Genomic DNA, 10887 nt, shown 5'->3' with positions numbered 1-10887 from the left:
ACCTGTGCACAGTTCAAGGCAGCTGTTGTCTGTAAGTAAGGTTCATATATAAGGCACTGGACTATAAGGCGCACCTATGATTTCTGAGAAAATCAAAGGATTTTTTGTGCGCCTTATAGTCCGAAAAAGACGGTAGATAAATAGGTATATACATAAAGAAAGATATGTGGATAAAAGAAAATATATGGATAGCTATCTAGCAATGGATAGATACTTTCCATGGAAACATCAGTACATAAACATTAGATTTACAGGCAGTCCCCGGGTTACGTACAAGATAGGTTGTGTAGGTTTGTTCTTAAAGGGGTTCTCTGGAGGTGGAAAAACATGGCTGCAGTCTTCCAAAAACAGCGCCTCAACTGACCATGGGTAGTGTGTGGTATTGCAACTAAGCTCCATTGATTATAAGGCGCACCTGATTATAAGGCGCACCTGATTAGAAGGCGCACCTGATTATAAGGTGCACCTGATAATAAGGCGCACCTGATTATAAGGATGAATGACCAGCAGGTGGCAGACCTGTGCACAGTTCAAGGCAGCTGTTGTCTGTAAGTAAGGTTCATATATAAGGCGCACTGGACTATAAGGCGCACCTTTGATTTCTGAGAAAGTCCCCGGGTTACGCACAAGATAGGTTCTGTAGGTTTGTTCTTAAAGGGGTTCTCTGGAGGTGGAAAAACATGGCTGCAGTCTTCCAAAAACAGCGCCTCACCTGACCATGGGTAGTGTGTGGTATTGCAACTAAGCTCCATTCATTTCTATACAGCTGAGCTGCAGTACTGGCAGTAACCATGGTCAGGTGTGGCGCTGTTTTTGGAAGACTGAAGCCATGTTTTTCCACCTCCTGAGAACCCCTTTAAGTTGAGTTTGTATGTAAGTCGGAACTGTATACTTTATAATTGTAACCCGAGTCACAAATTTTTTGGTCTCTGTGACAATTGGATTTTAAAAATGTAGAGTTGTCATAAGAACCAGGAGTAACAATAAAGCTTCATTACAGACGCCTGTGATAACTGTTACAGCTGATAATTGTAACCTAGGACTAAAGTACAGGAAATTACCAACATCCAGAGGTCCGTTTGAAACTAGGGGTCGTCTGTAAGTCGGGTGTTCTTAAGTAGGGGGCCGCCTGGTAGAAATATACAGATAGATACAGAGGCATACACAGGTATGAGGTAGACAGAACTTTCTAGATACTTTTTCTAACCATCCACTGTATTATATAATGACGTCTTAGTGCTGCACTTTCTGTGGGGGTGGGGGCGAGGGGGGGGCAGTTTATTTCCCTTTAATTTTACAACTCCAGCAGCTTTTCCAGTTAAATCGCCTGTTCATTATTGGGTCCTATTTAGGAAGGTCTGTGCGGCGCAGTTTAATGAATCCCTGGCACAAAGCTCCCATTCAGCGGTTGGGAAAGAATGGAGCCCTATTTAGGCTCTGCAGGGCTGTATGTCAAAGCCGGCCCATAATACTTGTCAGGGGAGGCCAGAAATTCCCACTGATACCCCAATGTGCAGGAAATCTCACTTCTCCGTCATCAGATTAAGATGCCATGAGGAGACCAGACCGCGCCGCTGCAGCCCTGACACTTATTTACCTCGCTGAATTTTTCCCAGAGGGGTTTCCCAAACAAATCGAAAACAATAAGGTCTAGAAACTGAAAAACCAATTAAATTAACCCAAATGTTCACACAGTGACAACACGTTCCAACGTTCACACGTTGCCAATATGACCAGTTTTGAGTTTTTATCAATTTTTTTTCCGTAGAAATTTTATGCAATCAATATTTTTCCAAATAATAATTAGAAAACAAAAAAAGTTCCAAAAACTTTTTTAAAAAAGAAATCCAATTTGGCTAAATAAATAAAATAAAATAAATTAAATTAACCATGGTCACCCAGACAAATAGCTAAAATCACTACTCAATTTAGTTTTTAATTTTTTTTTTTAAGGTTTTTTTTTAGGTTTGGGAAAGTTTGCTCGAATCAAATTGTTTCCTAAATGTAAAAAAAAAAATTGATGTAAAAAAAATAAATAAATAAAAAAATTCTTATATAAAAAAAATGTAATAAAATTTTTTTTTGGGTCTGAATCAAACCTTTAACACACCAGAATTGCCATAGGGTAATGATGATACCATAAAGTCGGACTATACTAGTTTTGGGGAGGAGGGGTCTTGGCGTGTCCCATCCCCCTGTGTTGTAGGGTGAGAGAACCCAGATAAAGCGATGGGAAATTGGCCTGGGGTCATGGAAAGGGTGTGAAGGGCAAAACAACAGCCACAGGGTCCTTCTGTCCTAGATTGGAGGGCTCATACACGACAACACTCCATAGTTCTGTAAACCGGGATCAAAAGTGGGGGCAAGGATTATTTAAATTAACCCCAAATGTTATTACCCTGAGGTGGCCGTATCCAAGACTGATGCTTAAATGTTCAATTTTTGTAATTTTACATGTTGAAACTTATAGAAAGTCCCATCTGACCCCTGTTTATAGGACCCTCTTTCTATTCACCCCTTGATTTACTATCATTAACGGCCCCTTAAAGGAAAATCTACCAGGGACATTACTCATAGATCCAGGCACCGTGACTGTGGGAATCTTCTTATACTTGTTATCCACGGTCTCCTTCCTTCTAAAATCTACTTCGATGCTAATGAGCCACATATGGCACTGGGGACAATACCAGAGACCCTTTGTGCTGCAGATTCACAGGATGTTACAATGAGCAGAACATGTCTTACTACTACCAATAATAATCTTTATTTATATATCGCCATCAAATTCCGTAGTGCTTTACAATGTCTTACCCAACCCCCTGCTCTCTCTCTCCTCTTTCTGTCTGTGTAATTTAGCAGCAGCAGGAAGTGAGGGGGGGGGAGACCTTCTCTGCTCATTGTAACAGCTTGTGAAGCAACAGCAAGGAGGGGCTCCGGTAACACCCCCCAGAACCCTATGGGGTCATTAGCATAATTCTAAAAGTTGATTTTAGAAAGAAGGAGGCCACAGATAACAAATATTAGAAGATTACCATAGTCACGGTGCCTGGATCTATGAGTTAGTGTCCCTGGCTCTTGAGGGATTTAGATTTCCTTTAATGGTCATTGGAAGACCAGATCTGGGTCTAGTGGAACCAGAAGCTTTGCCATACTGAGGGCATGAGTACTGCTAGGGCTGGGATCACTGCATGTGGCCACCACTCAAGTCCCCAGGTAGGTACCCCAAACCCACATCTTCCATTTACAATTACAGGTTGTTACAAAGGGGCTATGGACCCATTGGGGCTCATTTACTAAGGGTCCGTGGAGCGCATTTTCGTCGGTTTTTACGTTTTGTGCCGCATTTAACAGGGGATTGTGGCGCACACGATCGAAATTTTGGTGCATTAGCGCCGGCTTGCACGTGACACAAGTTGGGGGGCGTGGCCGTCAGACAACCCGACGGATTTGGACAACGCGCAGGATTGAACATTTCGAATTGTGTCGCAAGACATGCACTTACATACACCGGGAAGAAGCAGGTGAACTCCGGCGGACCTCCGTGGGGAAGCAACGGATGCAGGAAATCGGGCGCACAAGCTACGTGAATCGTGCCGGACTTCATCTTCGTCGGAACGTCCGAATCGGGGATCGCGTCAGGACCGGGTAAGTAAATGTGCCCCATTGTGTATTTTCACCAAAGCAATACCCAATGATCCGATATCCTTGTGTGACATCCCATTTCCATGAAGAATCCTCATCAGTTTAGCCGACGGAATCAACTATTTAAATTTTTCAAAAAAAAAAAGAGCAAATCATTCTGAAATTTTTTTTTTTTTGGAAAGGTTAAAACTGTTTAGATTTTTTTTTTTTAAAGTTATTTCTCGAACGTGTGCGTCATCTTTACGGATTGGAGAGGACATTTCACACCATACTATTCCTTCCCACGCTCTTCCCTGCAACACATCCCCCAATCCCAAGATTAAAAAATAATTTGTCAAAGTTTATTTTATGATTTTTTAAAATAATTTCGTATTCCACAGTCCAGCAGGGAGTCAGCAGATGCTCAGGCTCAGTGCAATCATGCGGCCTTGATAATCTGTAAGCCCTACCTATAGTATGTAAATGAGCCCTAAATACAATTGAATGAGGCCCTCCCTGATGCATGCTGGGGCATTGTTGGGGGCTCCTGCTATATTTAGGAGGTAATAACAGCGACTGAGCCCTTTAATCTGTTTACTTGGATTAATTCACCCCCAAATAATAGGATCCAGCTCCTCTCGGATCTCTCAGCCATTCCCCCGGATATTTGTTCATTTACAATTCTCCCCTTCGCTGCCTGTTAACCCATTCACTGCCCATTCTCCCCTTCCTCTATATTGTGCTCAAATGACCATGTAATGTTTCCTGAGATGGGATTATCCACTTCAGTGAGAAAAGAAGGTCTTAACTCCTGGGCCCGGGACACCCCGACTCTTTATGTGTGACCTTCTAGGCGGATACAGGATTCCCATTCACTAAAACATAAGGTTATAATGGAATTAGTACAAGATAATGGGATTTCACTTCCGACTGCTGCACCCAAAATTCCTAAAATAAATCATTACTGCCGGGTGATTGAGCAGATCATGTAATGGACAGGACAATCTATATATCTAATCCTTATCTATATCATTATCTATCTATCATCTACAGTATCTATCTATCTCATATCTATCTATCTATCTCATATCTATCTATCTATCTCATATCTATCTCATATCTATCTCCTATCTATCTCATATTTATCTATCTATCTATCTATCTCATATCTATCTATCTATCTATCTATCTATCTATCTATCTATCTATCGATCTATCTCATATTTATCTATCTATCTATCTCATATCTATCTATCGATCTATCTCATATCTATCTATCTATCTATCTATCTATCTACCTATCTATATATCTATCTCATATCTATCTATCTATCTCATATCTATCTATCTATCTATCTATCTATCTATCTATCTCATATCTATCTCATATCTATCTACCTCTCTCATATCTATCTATCTATCTCATATCTATCTATCTATCTATCTCATATCTATCTATCTCATATCTATCTCATATCTATCTATCTATCTCCTATCTATCTATCTATCTATCTATCTATCTATCTATCTATCTATCTATCTCCTATCTATCTATCTATCTATCTATCTCATATCTATCTATCTATCTATCTATCTATCTATCTATCTCATATCTATCTATCTCCTATCTATCTATCTATCTATCTATCTATCTATCTATCTATCTCATATCTATCTATCTCATATCTATCTCCTATCTATCTATCTCCTATCTATCTATCTCATATCTATCTCATATCTATCTCATATCTATCTATCTACCTATCTCATATCTATCTATCTATCTCATATCTATCTATCTATCTATCTATCTATCTATCTATCTATCTCATATCTATCTCATATCTATCTATCTATCTATCTATCTATCTATCTATCTATCTCATATCTATCTATCTCATATCTATCTATCTATGTATCTCATATCTATCTATCTCATATCTATCTCCTATCTATCTATCTATCTATCTCCTATCTATCTATCTCCTATCTATCTATCTCATATCTATCTCATATCTATCTATCTATCTATCTATCTCATATCTATCTCATATCTATCTCATATCTATCTATCTATCTATCTATCTATCTATCTATCTATCTATCTATCTATCTCCTATCTATCTATCTATCTATCTCATATCTATCTATCTCCTATCTATCTATCTATCTATCTATCTATCTATCTATCTATCTATCTATCTATCTCATATCTATCTATCTCATATCTATCTCCTATCTATCTATCTATCTATCTATCTATCTCCTATCTATCTATCTCCTATCTATCTATCTCCTATCTATCTATCTATCTCATATCTATCTATCTCATATCTATCTCATATCTATCTATCTATCTATCTCATATCTATCTATCTATCTATCTATCTATCTATATCCTATCTATCTATCTATCTATCTATCTATCTATCTATCTATATCCTATCTATCTATCTATCTATCTATCTATCTATCTATCTATCTCATATCTATCTATCTCCTATCTATCTATCTATCTATCTATCTATCTATCTATCACATATCTATCTATCTCCTATCTATCTATCTATCTATCTATTAAAGAAGAAGCAGCAGCACTCCGGTGGTGAATCAAAGCTGGGTGATCTTTATTTCAAGGAAAAGGTGGACACACCGAAACGTTGCACCCTTGAAATAAAGATCACCCAGCTTTGATTCACCACCGGAGTGCTGCTGCTTCTTCTTTAATATATCAAGAATCCTTTGCCACGGATTGCGTATCCTGCACCCGGCTACAGAGGTTGTGCTGCCTTGAATCTCCTTCTTATCTATCTATCTATCTATCTATCTATCTATCTATCTATCTCATATCTATCTATCTATCTATCTCATATCTATCTATCTATCTATCTATCTATCTATCTATCTATCTATCTATCTATCTCATATCTATCTCATATCTATCTCCTATCTATCTCTCATATCTATCTCATATCTATCTCCTATCTATCTATCTATCTATCTATCTCATATCTATCTATCTATCTATCTATCTATCTCATATCTATCTGTCTCATATCTATCTATCTATCTCCTATCTATCTATCTATATATCTATCTCATATCTATCTGTCTCATATCTATCTCATATCTATCTATCTATCTGTCCATTGTCTATTTTTTCTTTTCCCATTAAAATACAAAGGGGGACATTAATCATAGTCTGTTAGACTGTTTTGAGCGTTTTTTAGCGCAAAAATCTGGCGCATCTTGTTAATTTGGCGCACGGCAAAGTTTGGCACTTAGTGGTTTTGAGTCCCTGTGCCTTATCTGACATAGTGGGGCAGATTTACTTACCCGGCCCATTCGCGATCCAGCGGCGCGTTCTTTGCACAGGATTCGGGTCCGGCCGGGATTTATGAAGGTAGTTCCTCCGCCGTCCACCAGGTGGCGCTGCTGCGCTGAAAATCATCTCAACGCGCCGGAATGCACTACCTCGGACCAGGTGAAGGTAAGCGCTCCCCAAGCGACACTTTTTCGGTTTTTAAATGCGGCGGTTTTTCCGAATACGTCAGGCTTTCGTTCGGCCACGCCCCCCGATTTCCGTCGCGCGCATGCCGGCGCCGATGCGCCACAATCCGATAGCGTGCACCACAATCCCGGGGCAATTCAGGTACAATCGGCGCAATTCGGAAATATTCGGGTAACACGTCGGGAAAACGCGAATCGGGCCCTTAGTAAATGACCCCCAGTGAGTGCCTCCTATGCAGATGTTTGCACTGGATCTATCACAAATTTGCGCCTAAAAAGGCGCAAAATAAGCGCAGAAAATGCACTTCCAAAAAAAAAAACACTTTTCATTACTAAAAACATAAATTTTAGGTTCCAAAATGAAAAATTTCCTCTACGCAACATGGAAAATACTTCGGAGCAGTTTTAAAATGTAAAATTTCTCCAGTAACGACTTCATCATTGTCTAGGGCAGTGTTGGTGAACCTTTTGGAGACCGAGTGCCCAAACTACGACCAAAATCCACTTATTTACCGTGAAGTGCCAACATTGCATTTTAAGCAGTAACTTATTGCTATGTGTTCTTCCACATCTTTCAATCGTATCGGCCGCCTGAGGCCACCAATACAGTTGAAAGAAGGAGGGTAAAATCAGGCTCTCGTTGTAGCTTCTTTACAGGGTCTCTCTGTACAGGAAGAATGGTGGGTCCAGAATGAGAACCTCTAAAGATATTGCAGTTCTGTCAACACCTTTTCAATTTTCCCCCAGTTCCAAACAGTCAATGAAGCGTCACTTTATTTGGTGAACTCTGTCCTGGAGTGATGGTCTGAGTGCCCACAGAAAGGGCTCTGAGTGCCACCTCTGGCACCGGTGCCATAGGTTCGCCACCACTGGTCTATGGGATCATCTCTGTGAGTGATTATTGTCTTATTGTACAGATCTGAGAATATTATCAGTCTCCATTTACTGTACATTATAATATAAAAAAGGCAAAGACTCATTTCAGCAAGAATTTTTTCTTCTTCTTACATCTCTGTCACTTTTAGTCCCTGCAGTTACATCACAATGATAGTGTTTTGAGCAGAGATGACGCCCTGAACGTTCTGTCACATTTTCTCAGTCTCCTTTCATTATTGCTCACAAATGAGATCTAACAATTTGAGACAAATTTGACACAAATGAATCGGACATGCGACAATTCCAAAACGCATTTACTAAGGCAGAACCAGATCCATCATAGATCAGGAGCCAAAAAGAAGAACAAACCAGGCGCAAAAATAGGCGAACCTGAGACCCCACTATGATTAATGTTCCCCAAACATTTATAATCCTAAATCCTTTTGGGACACCAGCCTGACACCTTTCTATCATAGCCAGCAGTGGTCAGGGGTCAGCATGGGCGCTCTGACCTCTCTGTGACTACACCCCCCATACACAGTGAGCTGCCATGTCCTGTGTGTCCTGACACCTTTCTATCATAGCCAGCAGTGGTCAGGGGTCAGCATGGGCGCTCTGACCTCCCTGTGACTACACCCCCCATACACAGCGAGCTGCCAAGTCCTGTGTGTCCTGACACCTTTCTATCATAGCCAGCAGTGGTCAGGGGTCAGCATGGGCGCTCTGACCCCTCTGTGACTACACCTCCCCATACACAGCGAGCTGCCATGTCCTGTGTGTCCTGACACCTTTCTATCATAGCCAGCAGTGGTCAGGGGTCAGCATGGGCGCTCTGACCTCTCTGTGACTACACCCCCCATACACAGCGAGCTGCCATGTCCTGTGTGTCCTGACACCTTTCTATCATAGCCAGCAGTGGTCAGCATGGTCGCTCTGACCCCTCTGTGACTACACCCCCCTTACACAGTGAGCTGCCATGTCCTGTGTGTCCTGACACCTTTCTATCATAGCCAGCAGTGGTCAGGGGTCAGCATGGGTGCTCTGACCCCTCTGTGACTACACCCCCCATACACAGCGAGCTGCCATGTCCTGTGTGCCCTGACACCTTTCTATCATAGCCAGCAGTGGTCAGGGGTCAGCATGGGCGCTCTGACCTCTCTGTGACTACACCCCCCATACACAGTGAGCTGCCATGTCCTGTGTGTCCTGACACCTTTCTATCATAGCCAGCAGTGGTCAGGGGTCAGCATGGGTGCTCTGACCCCTCTGTGACTACACCCCCCATACACAGCGAGCTGCCATGTCCTGTGTGCCCTGACACCTTTCTATCATAGCCAGCAGTGGTCAGGGGTCAGCATGGGCGCTCTGACCTCTCTGTGACTACACCCCCCATACACAGTGAGCTGCCATGTCCTGTGTGTCCTGACACCTTTCTATCATAGCCAGCAGTGGTCAGGGGTCAGCATGGGCGCTCTGACCTCCCTGTGACTACACCCCCCATACACAGCGAGCTGCCATGTCCTGTGTGTCCTGATACCTTTCTATTATAGCGAGCAGTGGTCAGGGGTCAGCATGGGCGCTCTGACCTCTCTGTGACTACACCCCCCATACACAGTGAGCTGCCATGTCCTGTGTGTCCTGACACCTTTCTATCATAGCCAGCAGTGGTCAGGGGTCAGCATGGGCGCTCTGACCTCTCTGTGACTACACCTCCATACACAGCGAGCTGCCATGTCCTGTGTGTCCTGACACCTTTCTATCATAGCCAGCAGTGGTCAGGGGTCAGCATGGGTGCTCTGACCCCTCTGTGACTACACCCCCCATACACAGGGAGCTGCCATGTTCTGTGTGTCCTGACATCTTTCTATCATAGCCAGCAGTGGTCAGGGGGCAGCATGGGGGCTCTGACCCCTCTGTGACTACACCCCCCATACACAGCGAGCTGCCACGTCCTGTGTCCTGACACCTTTCTATCATAGCCAGCAGTGGTCAGGGGTCAGCATGGGTGCTCTGACCCCTCTGTGACTACACCCCCCATACACAGCGAGCTGCCATGTCCTGTGTCCTGACACCTTTCTATCATAGCCAGCAGTGGTCAGGGGTCAGCATGGGAGCTCTGACCTCTCTGTGACTACAACCCCCCATACACAGCGAGCTGCCATGTCCTGTGTGTCCTGACACCTTTCTATCATAGCCAGCAGTGGTCAGGGGTCAGCATGGGCGCTCTGACCTCTCTGTGACTACACCCCCCTTACACAGCGAGCTGCCATGTCCTGTGTGTCCTGACACCTTTCTATCATAGCCAGCAGTGGTCAGGGGTCAGCATGGGAGCTCTGACCTCTCTGTGACTACACCTCCATACACAGGGAGCTGCCATGTCCTGTGTGTCCTGACACCTTTCTATCATAGCCAGCAGTGGTCAGGGGTCAGCATGGGCGCTCTGACCCCTCTGTGACTACACCCCTTACACAGCGAGGTGCCATGTCCTGTGTGTCCTGACACCTTTCTATCATAGCCAGCAGTGGTCAGGGGTCAGCATGGGCGCTCTGACCTCTCTGTGACTACACCCCCCATACACAGCGAGCTGCCATGTCCTGTGTGTCCTGACACCTTTCTATCATAGCCAGCAGTGGTCAGGGGTCAGCATGGGTGCTCTGACCCCTCTGTGACTACATCCCCCATACACAGCGAGCTGCCACGTCCTGTGTCCTGACACCTTTCTATCATAGCCAGCAGTGGTCAGGGGTCAGCATGGGCGCTCTGACCCCTCTGTGACTACATCCCCCATACACAGCGAGCTGCCACGTCCTGTGTCCTGACACCTTTCTATCATAGCCAGCAGTGGTCAGGGGTCAGCATGGGAGCTCTGACCTCTCTGTG

Source organism: Engystomops pustulosus, chromosome 2, assembly GCF_040894005.1.
Source record: "Engystomops pustulosus chromosome 2, aEngPut4.maternal, whole genome shotgun sequence".
In the NCBI taxonomy this organism is placed as follows: domain Eukaryota; kingdom Metazoa; phylum Chordata; class Amphibia; order Anura; family Leptodactylidae; genus Engystomops; species Engystomops pustulosus.
This window is presented reverse-complemented; position numbering follows the sequence as displayed.